Consider the following 10,740-nt stretch of genomic DNA (forward strand, 5'->3'; position numbering starts at 1 on the left):
TCAACTAAATTTATTCTCCTAATTTGAATCTTTGTTCATACTTTAAATCCTCTCCTTTGAGGCAATATTTCATTGTACAGTGACCGTCAAATCTTTGGCTTTCGTCCCTGAAAATCTTTAGTTTTTTCTCTGGCAGCCGCCATCATTTTTTTTTTTCTAATTTCCCAATCCAATATACTTCTGGTCTAATTAAAGGGGTTAATTTCTGTTTAGTTATTTTGGTTAGACACTGCAATGTTAATCCCTGTGGTGCGGTTTTGATGGTATCATCTAATTTACACAAAATGTCCCTTCCAATTAATGTGATCGGAACCTGAGGTGCCATCAGAAATTGATTTACAACAGTTTTTCCTTTTTCCAGAGAATCCCATTGTTCTAACAGATGATTGTGATGCAACAACCCCAGGTACCAATTTTGGATCAATTGAGCTGCATGTACTGTAGCCCCGGTGTCAATTAAACATTCAATTTTCACTCCATTAATTATGCATGTTAATTTAGGTTCTTCCCAATCATTTATGGATAATGCTACCTGTTGGTTAATTGGACCCTCCGAACACCCCTATTGCTTTCATGGGTTTTTTGGACAGTCACGCCTAGCATGAGTATTTTCCCCACATCCCCAGCAAACATTGTTTTGCCCGAAATATGGACCCAGATCAGCGGATGCCCTGTTCTGAAAATATCCCCTTCCTCTGCCCCTTGGCCATCTTCAAAAATTAATTCCTCTACTCTGTCAACTAGGTGCCATTACATTCACAACTACTGGTTGAGACGGGGCTGCGCCATGGGGGTGCTGCCATGGGTTCTGATTTTGGGTTTGATCCGCAGCTTGTTTTGGCAGATCTGCTACCTTTTCAGACATGTTAGGAGGGTGTGTTGCAACCATTTCGCCCTGAGAGTGGCTCGCTGACTCATATGACCCTGCCCATCCCACTACATAGGTTACCCTGGGGGCCTTACTAATGTCTTTGTGTCTTTTCTTTTCTTCCAGGCTAACTTGAGCCAGCTTTCGTTCAGTCTCTTTAGCTTGTTGCTCTAAGTCTCTTTCGTGTTTCTGGTGTTTGGAGGCATGGTGTTTCAGGGTCTCCACCCACTGGCTGTGTGGCATTGCATCTAGCCCTGGGGTGTCACTCAGTTTGTTTTGCACAGACACTGGCAGTGCGTCCAGCAGTTCCTTTCTGAACAGTCTGGTTTCAAAGTCTCTTGGGTCAGTGGGATCTTTTCTCAGCCCCTGCCCTCTCCAAGTTTGCATGTTTTTAGCAATCCACAGTGCACAGTCCTCCTGACCCAGTGCAGTGGGGGTCAGTTTGGTGCTGTCAAACTTGACAGGGAACTCAGTTCTCAAGGCACCCCAAAGTCTGCCTCTGTAACAGTCAAGAGCCTGGCCGTCAAAATCAGACGAAACCACACTCTGTCCCATACCTGCTGACCACAACACATCCTCCATTTCCCTCAAACTAGTGATTTTTGCCAGTAAGGCTTTTATGTCACCCACCGCCAATCTTGTACCTTGCGTCTCTTTCTCCAACGCACCGATCCAGGGACCAGCACCATCTCTTAAACTTGGCAACAGATTTATTATAGTCTCTAAATCCCTATGAGCCCATGGGACATACACAGCTGTTTTCCCTTCAATATGCAACGGAAATACACTCACACCTTGTTCATTTATTTTACCTCTAGGGGTGCTTTTCAATAATGGGGATCTTTCCTCTATTGGGTCAAAGTCTAAAGCTAATGTGTCCCTATACTCCAATTCTCTGTTTCTCTCCTCTACCAACATCTTAGCTCTGTAAGTTCTTAATCCATCAGGTCCTGTAATTTTTGTCATATCTATACCACCTTTAGAGGCTGGGTACTCTTGTGCCATTTTCATATTTAACCAGTCATCAGTTTCTCGCTTTCTCTGTTCCATAGCCTGCAATGCCCTGACCTTTTGTTGCTTAAGCACTCTTTCTTTTGCTATCTCTCATCATACAGTTCCACATTTCCCTCAACTTCTACTTCCCCTTTAAGCTGCATAATTCCTTTAATAACTGGATACAGTGTGCTAGCATTTGGTGAAGCAACAGGGGTGGTTGGGGCTGGAGTGTGAGCAGTGAAGGGAGGGTGACTCTCAGAGAGAGTGGGAAAGGGAGGGTGACTCTCAGAGAGAGTGGGAAAGGGAGGGCAGTTTGTGTGTGTGGTGAATGGGGGACATGGATTGAGGGAGGCAGAGGGCAGTGCATAGGGCGGTGGCTTAACTGTTTTAGTTACCACAGGTAATTGGTTTGCAGTGTCTACTGGCTGTTCTAGCAATCTTGTCTTTTCTGTTCTTTCGTTGTGCTTTGCCAGCTCTTGAACTCTGATGTCTTCTCTATCAGCCATCACTCTTTCAGCTTCCTTACTCCAGCAACCTCTAGCTTTTTCCCACAATTCCATTCCATCTAACAAAGCTTTTCTCTTTTTCTTCTTTCCATCTTTCTTGGTTTTCAAATCCTGATTAGCTATATAATTAGTCATCCAAATTTTCATACTCTTAATTTTTTCTTTATTCCACGTTCCCTGTTCTGGCCAGTGAAAGGGAGGCTGCTCTCCTTTCTTATATTTGTTACTTCTGGTGTACCATTTTAGATCATTACACCACTTAGCCAATGCTTTACCATCAAAGCCTTTGTCTTGTAAGTTACACCATTCTACCGGGGCCACAGTGATAGCACGCTCTAATTCTTTAGTTGCTGCTTCCATGTTACACTGAATGGTAGTTTGCTTTAGTTATTTAACAAGAAATCAATGCACTTCTCTGTACTATAAAATGTTCCAGTCAGGCCACTGGAATAAATCACAAAGGGTCCCACAAGTATGTAAATGATCTCCTCTTCACCTATCACTGTATTTGTCACACAACCACTTTTAAGATTTGATTCAAACTTAAACTTAGCACTTACAATGCTCAGTTCTCTATATCCCACAATTGTCTTTGACACATTAATCTTACAACTGGACAAACTTCTTATCTCAGGCCAACTAAAACTAACACAAAAGATCTCTCTGATTAATTGGGCTATTTTAAATGCAGACGTAACTGTATTGATCTCAGAGGCTTCCCTTTTAATTGTTAAACTCCCTTCTGTTAACTTTTCTTTTGTCAAATCAAATACACTCAATAATGACTTTTCAATATTAGATAGAGATTTCAGGTTCCACCAAAATTCTATTTTTTCAGTAACAACTGACATTCAATCATGGACAATATTTTTCACACAGGATAACTCTTACCCCTAACTTTCAAAATCAAAATCCTCATATGGGTTGAATAAAATGCAGAAATCCTCTTGGGTTGTTCTAAAACAATTCACGTATGGTAAATCCTTACCATGCAACAATTAATAAACACTTTTTTAACTTTAAGTTGGACCGAAGCTTTTTCCCTTGTCTCTCCCGTGTTTATTTGATAGAGTAATTTATAGTATCATAGTTCATCGATAAATTACCCTTAAACACTGTGTTCGTCTCAAAGAATACTTTATAGTATCATAGTTCATCGATAAAGCACCCTTGAACACTGTGTCCATATCAGTGAGCTCTCTATAGTATCATAGTTCATCGATAGAGGCACTCATAAACACTCACTCAAGCAACCCACTGGTTTTTCCCTCACTCCAGACTCTCTCGCTCACCCTCGTTTGCACGTTCTAAGCTCCTTGGAACATAAACTATGCAAACTCTTCGTATTTGTTTCACAGAGCAATTTATAGTATCATAGTTCATCGATAAATTACTCTCAAATACTCATTTAAGCAACCCACTGGTTCTCCCTCAACAAAAATCTTCTCTCTTATCTCACTTTGTTTCGTAACTTAACCAGTTACACCAAGAAACTGCTCACAATCAACCCACTGGTTTTTCTTTCCTTTAAAAAGATATATCCGTACTCATCTCAGATACTCTTATTTAAATCAGCCCACTGGCTTTACAAAATTTAGTTTCAAAATTACTGTTTTAGTTTGAGTCCATAAAATCAACAAAATTTTGTATAATTAAATGCCCTCTTGGCTATTAACAGTCAACGCCCTCTTGGCTATGTTAATATTATTTTCCATCAACTGTTTCACAGCCGGGTCCTCTTGACCCTCAGATAAGAGTACACTTTACTCGGAAGACCAGGTTTCCCTATTAGAGATAATTTATCTTGTAATATCATCCACAAGTCCCTTCTCATTAATCGCAATACTAGTTCGTTTATGAGTTACAGAGAGAATTAAGGAATTCAAATGAAAACGCCAGGCTGTCTGTGTTTTCCAAACAGAGTCAAAAATCCCATCAATGCAGGTGAAAAAATGCCATAACGCTTTGCTTACCTTAATTTAAGAAGCAAGCGGCTGGCCAGCCTTAGCAGTTTAACACCCACAAAGACGAAACAATCGACTCAGGTTGGAGAACATCTCCCCCCGACCGTGAACGGCCTCTGAACGATCCCACTCGGTTGTCCAATGTTCTCTCTTGTAACCCTGCTCGCAGCGCCAAAATGTCGTGGATTTTTTCAGGAGAATCAGAGACGGTTGAGATGTAAAATTCTCTTCAAAGTATTTTATTAAAGAATTGTGTCAGACAGCTTGAAACACAATACTGGTCATAGGGTGTATACACCTGCATTGGTAAAATGATGATCACAATGACTATGACAATGACCCCGTTCTGAGTTTTTCAGTATATTATATAGTGGTCCAGTAGCCCTGCCTTTCTTTCACTCTGTACTATCCCAATGCTCAGCAGACTCCTGCCTTTAGGCCCCTTAGCTCCTTCTCATAACTCATGACAACTTGGTGATGCTGTGGCTTTATCTCTATAACATTCCAAGCTGGTACATAAATCCTCCCATGGGTGGTAAAACTCAGTGTCTTTGTTCTCTAACACATCATACAACTATTTCGCTATCCTTACCAAGGACACCCTTATCTCCTCCAGGCCTAGCTGTGGAAAAACACTGTCATGGCAAGCAACAGAGAGACAACTTAATTCATTTAGACCTCAACAATATAACACATTAAAAGTATGCTTTATATAAAACATTTATACTAAGCTTAAGATAAAACACTCAAAATTTCTCTACCATAAGTGTTATTGGTTTAAAAATGTAATAAAACTTACTCTAGTCCTGCGCCATAAAGGCTTATAGTCGGTACAATAAATGTTCTGTGTGTAGGGATTTAGACAATTTGTGCAAAACCTGGATGATGAATCACGCAGGTAAGAGGCCCTGGAACCTGTTGCATTCTCCTTAAAACCTAGTAAGTAAAAACATACTGTAGCACAGTCTTTCATAATAAAGTTTACCATAGTAAAATGTAGAACTAACATTCATTTCAATTAATACTTTCTTTGTGCTACATTTTGTGTTTCCATATAGTTTGCACAGTAAAATAGTATGTAAGCAGTATTTTATAATTAAGTTTACTATAGTAAAATAATGTAGAAATTACCAAGTAAAATCGTTTTATAATCATTTCAACAAATACTTTATATGTGCTACATTTGGTGTTTCCATATAGTTTGCACAGTAAAATAGTATGTAAGCAGTATTTTATAATTAAGTTTACTATAGTAAAATAATGTAGAAATTACCAAGTAAAATCGTTTTATAATCATTTCAACAAATACTTTATATGTGCTACATTTGGTGTTTCCATATAGTTTGCACAGTAAAATAGTATGTAAGCAGTATTTTATAATTAAGTTTACTATAGTAAAATAATGTAGAAATTACCAAGTGAAATCGATTTATAATCATTTCAACAAATACTTTATATGTGCTACATTTGGTGTTTCCATATAGTTTGCACAGTAATAGAGTATGTAAGCAGTCTTTTATAATAAATTTTACTAGAGTAAAATAATGTAGAAATTACCAAGTGAAATCGTTTTATAATCATTTCAACAAATACTTTCTATGTGCTACATTTGGTGTTTCCATATAGTTATGTAGTACGTTATAATTACCTTTTGGATGTCTTTGCAACACATTTTCGTCTTCGTTTAGCATTCTGGCAGAGCTAAGGACACCTAAAAAAGTTAAATCCAATCGCATTCATTGACGGAGATCGTTTATATCGTAACGGCCGTCTGAACTCTCTGGATCGAGCTTGAAGTGGTAAGGCAGTACAGACACCATCGTTTATAGAGAAATATAGCGCTTGTTTACGTTGCCTCTGAGGCTGTGACTCTCAGTCAGAATCTGTGTCAACCCACGCGTAGTCAGGGGCGTAACCTTTCAAACACACGCCGAACCCAGCTAACCAATAACAGTTGAGTAGTCATCTGACCAATCCGATTACACTAGACATTTTGGGAGGCGGAGACAGGAACTAAACCGAGCGTTTTCCAGACAGTGGGAAATCGGTGAGGTATGTTAGCAATTTATAAGACTCACAATGCATTAGTTCAAGTTTTAATAACATGTATGTACTATGGGATATTGCAATAACGTGCTAACGTGCCAATTTATTAGCATAATTGGTGCTCTTTAACAAACTAACTATTTAGCAACAGTATGAAGTTAGCATTTGCTTTTATAACCCACAATCGAAATAACTTGATGGTTTTAAGACATTACCCAGTATTTTGCTTGCCTATTGTGGCTAATTACCTTATTTACATATGCACACAGTAGTTTACACCTTTAGCTTTACAAAATGAGCACCTTTGCATTGATTCACCCATTAACACAGATTAGCATAGATGCTAGCGAACTCATAAACTCAGCAGACTAGGATAAATACAAAAATAGGCAGCAAAAGCCTGGTCTGTTAACATGAATATTAGCAAACCCAAATGCCTAGATAAACAACTCACCATTTTAATGGAATTCACTGCCTTTAGCTCCGTGATAACAGTGGATTCAGGCACTGCTTTCGTTTACACTCTATATTACAATAAAGTATAATCATTATAATACATAATGATAACAGATCTTGTTTAATTCACTTCGTATTGTTTTGAACATCTTACCAAGCAGATAACGCAACCTCATATGCTCAAGTGCAAGCGCCAAAAGAACGTGTAGTGACGCAAAACTAGAGGCGTAACCGTAACGGAGCCTAGCTGGCAACTGATTGGTCAGCTCAGTGCCTCATAGAATTCACCCATTGGCTCACTCACAAGTCCATCAAAGATACAAAATGAAAGTTAACCCTTTCGTGACTGGGTTATACAGCTAAATATGATTTCTTATTATTAAACCTGGCTACACTCTCCCCCTTTGAACTCATGTGCGTCCCTGTACATGGCAATGGTTAAACTGTTTGTATCTCAGGGTACAGGACAGAAGGATGAGAGTCTTCACCCTCACTTAAAATGTCAGCCACAGCTGTGGTTAATCCCTGAAAGAACGATTTAACTACAGTGACAAAGGGGTTTCCAAGTTCAGCATAGTCAAGTCTCTTTGACGGCTGACGGTTCCGCTCTGATCTCCTGACTGTTGTATCCTTTATTTCATCTTCTGGCTCTTTACTTCCATTGCAACTCATCTCCTTTTCACTCTCTAACATGTCAGAGAACACTGGAAGCTGCTCAACTTGGATGTCCTCATCAGGTAAGTTTTGTTCCACCACAGGATTTTTACTAGCAGGTAAGTTACTTTCGGTCATAACGCTTTCATCAACTTGTTCATCAAGCATGACTCTTTTGGTAAGTAGGTCCTCAGTGTCGTAGTGGTGACAGTTAGGATCATTCAGTATAAGGGGACTGTCTGAGGCACCATTGGACATATCAGGTGGCTTGTTAATTTCAGGAGTGCAATCAACATTTTGAGCATTTACTGGACTCTCAACAGGACAATTGCTTGAAGGTTCAGTATGCGGTTTATCCTGCACAATAGACATAGTTGGATCAGGCTGCACTAGACGGTTGTGGAGTGTGGGAAACTGAGCATTTGAGGGTTCTCTGAAATAGTAAACTGGAATGATTTCATCTTCCTCCTCTGAGAAGTGATTCTCATCTACAATAGGATTTGCACGGGTTGCTGGCCTGCGTCTTGTGGGCATCTAATTAGGCGCCTTGTTGACCTCTGTAGGTAAGTAACCACATGGTAGGAGTAAGTCCCTATGCAGTGTTCTCAAAGGACCATCCTGATTTTCAGGTTTGACTGTATAGACGGGCAGGGTACCTGCTCTCCTCACCACTACATGGACAATTGACTCCCACTTGTCTGAAATCTTATGTTTTCCTCGAATGCGAACATTTCTGACCAATACTCTGTCTCCAGCTTCCAAGTCCGAAGCGCTCACATGCCTGTCATACCTCACTTTGTTCTTGTGTGCTATCTTTGCAGCATTTTCAATTGCGATCTTGTAGCTGTCTTCAAGTCGTGACTTAAGGTTTTGCACATACTCTGCGTGTGATGTTTGCTGACCCCCTTGCACTAGCAATCCAAACGCTAAATCAACCGGCAGACGAGGCTGACGTCCGAACATCAGTTCATATGGTGTGAATCCTGTCACCTCATTCCTGGTGCAATTATAGGCGTGGACCAGGGGTTTTACAAAATCACGCCAATGAGATTTCTCTGGGCTTTCAAGAGTACCTAGCATGTCTAGTAAGGTGCGATTAAATCGCTCAACGGGGTTGCCCCTAGGGTGGTATGGCGTTGTTCTTACTTTGTGTATGCCAGCCACTTGACAAAGCTCTTTTATTGTGCGGGACTCGAAATCCCGTCCCTGATCACTGTGCAACTTTTCTGGCATTCCATAGTGCACCATAAAGTTCTCCCACAGACACTTTGCCACTGTGCGGGCCTTTTGGTTAGGTGTTGGTATGGCAACCGCAAACTTAGTAAAGTGATCTGTGATCACCAGTATGTCTTTGGTCCCACTTTTGTCAGGTTCAAGGGAGAGGAAGTCCATACAGAGGAGCTCAAGGGGTCTGGTGGTGTTAATGTTGACCAAAGGCGCAGCCCTCTCAGGTAGTGCCTTCCTCCTTATGCACCTGCCACATGTTTTGACTTTTCTCTCAACATCCACAGCCATTTTTGGCCAAAAGAATCTGGTCCTTACAAGATCCAGTGTACGGTCAATGCCCATATGACCCATATGATTGTGTAGGCTGGTCAAAACTGGGTCACGCAGTTCAGCTGGGAGCACTAACTGATAAAAGGTCTGAGAGCCTACTTGGCGCCTCCGATACAAGATGTTATTACGGAGTTCAAGACGGTTTAACTCCCTCAACAACAGTGGAAGCTCAGTGAGTTCATGTCGTAAGGTTGGGGGTGGTTTTTCTCCCTGCTCCATCTGGGAAATGACATGCTTTATACTTTGATCAGCTCTTTGTTTACTCGCAATCTCTGCCTCAGTTAGGTGGGGGATAACTGGCAACCCACCAATGTGATCTTCTTGCCCATAACTGTCAGGCACAGCACTAGCTGAAATGGCAAGAGTCTCAACTAAAGCAATGGCATCTGAAGAATCTTGGCCATCATAACTGACACTGTAAATGAGCTGTCTCTCACAGATTGCTTGCACAACAGCTTGATCTACTGCATCTATATTTTCTGGATCAGAGAGGTGACCCTGAGTAAACTGTCTTATGCGCTCTCTCTCTTTTTGAGATTTAAGATCATCAGCCAGCTCCCCATGAGGTCTGTGGGACAGTCTATCTGCATCGCCATTTTGCTTTCCTGGACGATAGAGAAGTTTGAATGAGAAAGTGGACAGTGCTGCCAGCCACTTACAGCTTGTCGCATCAAGTTTTGCTGAGGTCAGTAGGTATGTAAGCGGATTGCTGTCAGTTACAACAGTGAAGTGGTTGCCGTAAAGATAATCACTGAACTTTTCTGTCACCGACCACTTGAGTGCTAAAAATTCCAACTTGTGTTCTGGATATCGACTCTCACTCCTTGACAACCCTCTGCTTGCATAGCCTATGACTCGACACTGACCCTCCTGTTCCTGATACAAAACAGCACCGAGTCCAGTGGTGCTTGCATCGGTGTGGAGTACATAGGGCTTCTGGGGATCAGCAAAACCTAACACAGGGGCGGAGGTAAGGCTCTCAATCACCAGGTCAAATGCCTGCTGGCAAGCAGGTGTCCAGCGACTTCCAAAGACCTCTTTTGGGTTGCGGTACTGACCCGCTTTCTCATCTGACTTTAATTTCCTATGAGAAGGTGGGTAACCAGAGGTTAGATTGTGGAGTGGCTTAACGATGTTAGAGTAGCCCTTAACAAACCTCCTGTAGTACCCAGAAAACCCAAGAAAAGATCTCAGCTCTCGCAGGTTTTTTGGGACCGGCCAAGTCTTAAGAGCAGCAATCTTCTCAGGATCACTCTCGACTCCATTCCTGGAAACTACATGCCCAAGATAACGGACTGACGTCTGGAAGAAGACACACTTTTCAGGTGATAATTTCAACCCAAACTCTCTAAGGCGTGTGAGCACCTTCATCAGCCTTGCTTCATGCTCTTCTAGAGTTTTTGAAAACACAATCAAGTCGTCAATAAAGACTAGAACATCTTTTAAATGCATGTCCCCCATGCACTTTTCCATTAATCTTTGGAAAGTGCTTGGTACATTAGTCACCCACTGAGGCATTAGGTTAAATTCCCATAAGCCAAGCGGACACACGAATGCTGTCTTGGGTTTGTCTGCTTCCTCAACTTCAATCTGGTAATAACCAGACTTTAAATCAAGAACGGAGAACCATTGGGAACCACTGAGCGCTGAGAATGTGTCTTCCAGCTTTGGGAGAGAGTATGCATCTTTTATG

Source organism: Paramisgurnus dabryanus, chromosome 17, assembly GCF_030506205.2.
Source record: "Paramisgurnus dabryanus chromosome 17, PD_genome_1.1, whole genome shotgun sequence".
NCBI lineage: Eukaryota > Metazoa > Chordata > Actinopteri > Cypriniformes > Cobitidae > Paramisgurnus > Paramisgurnus dabryanus.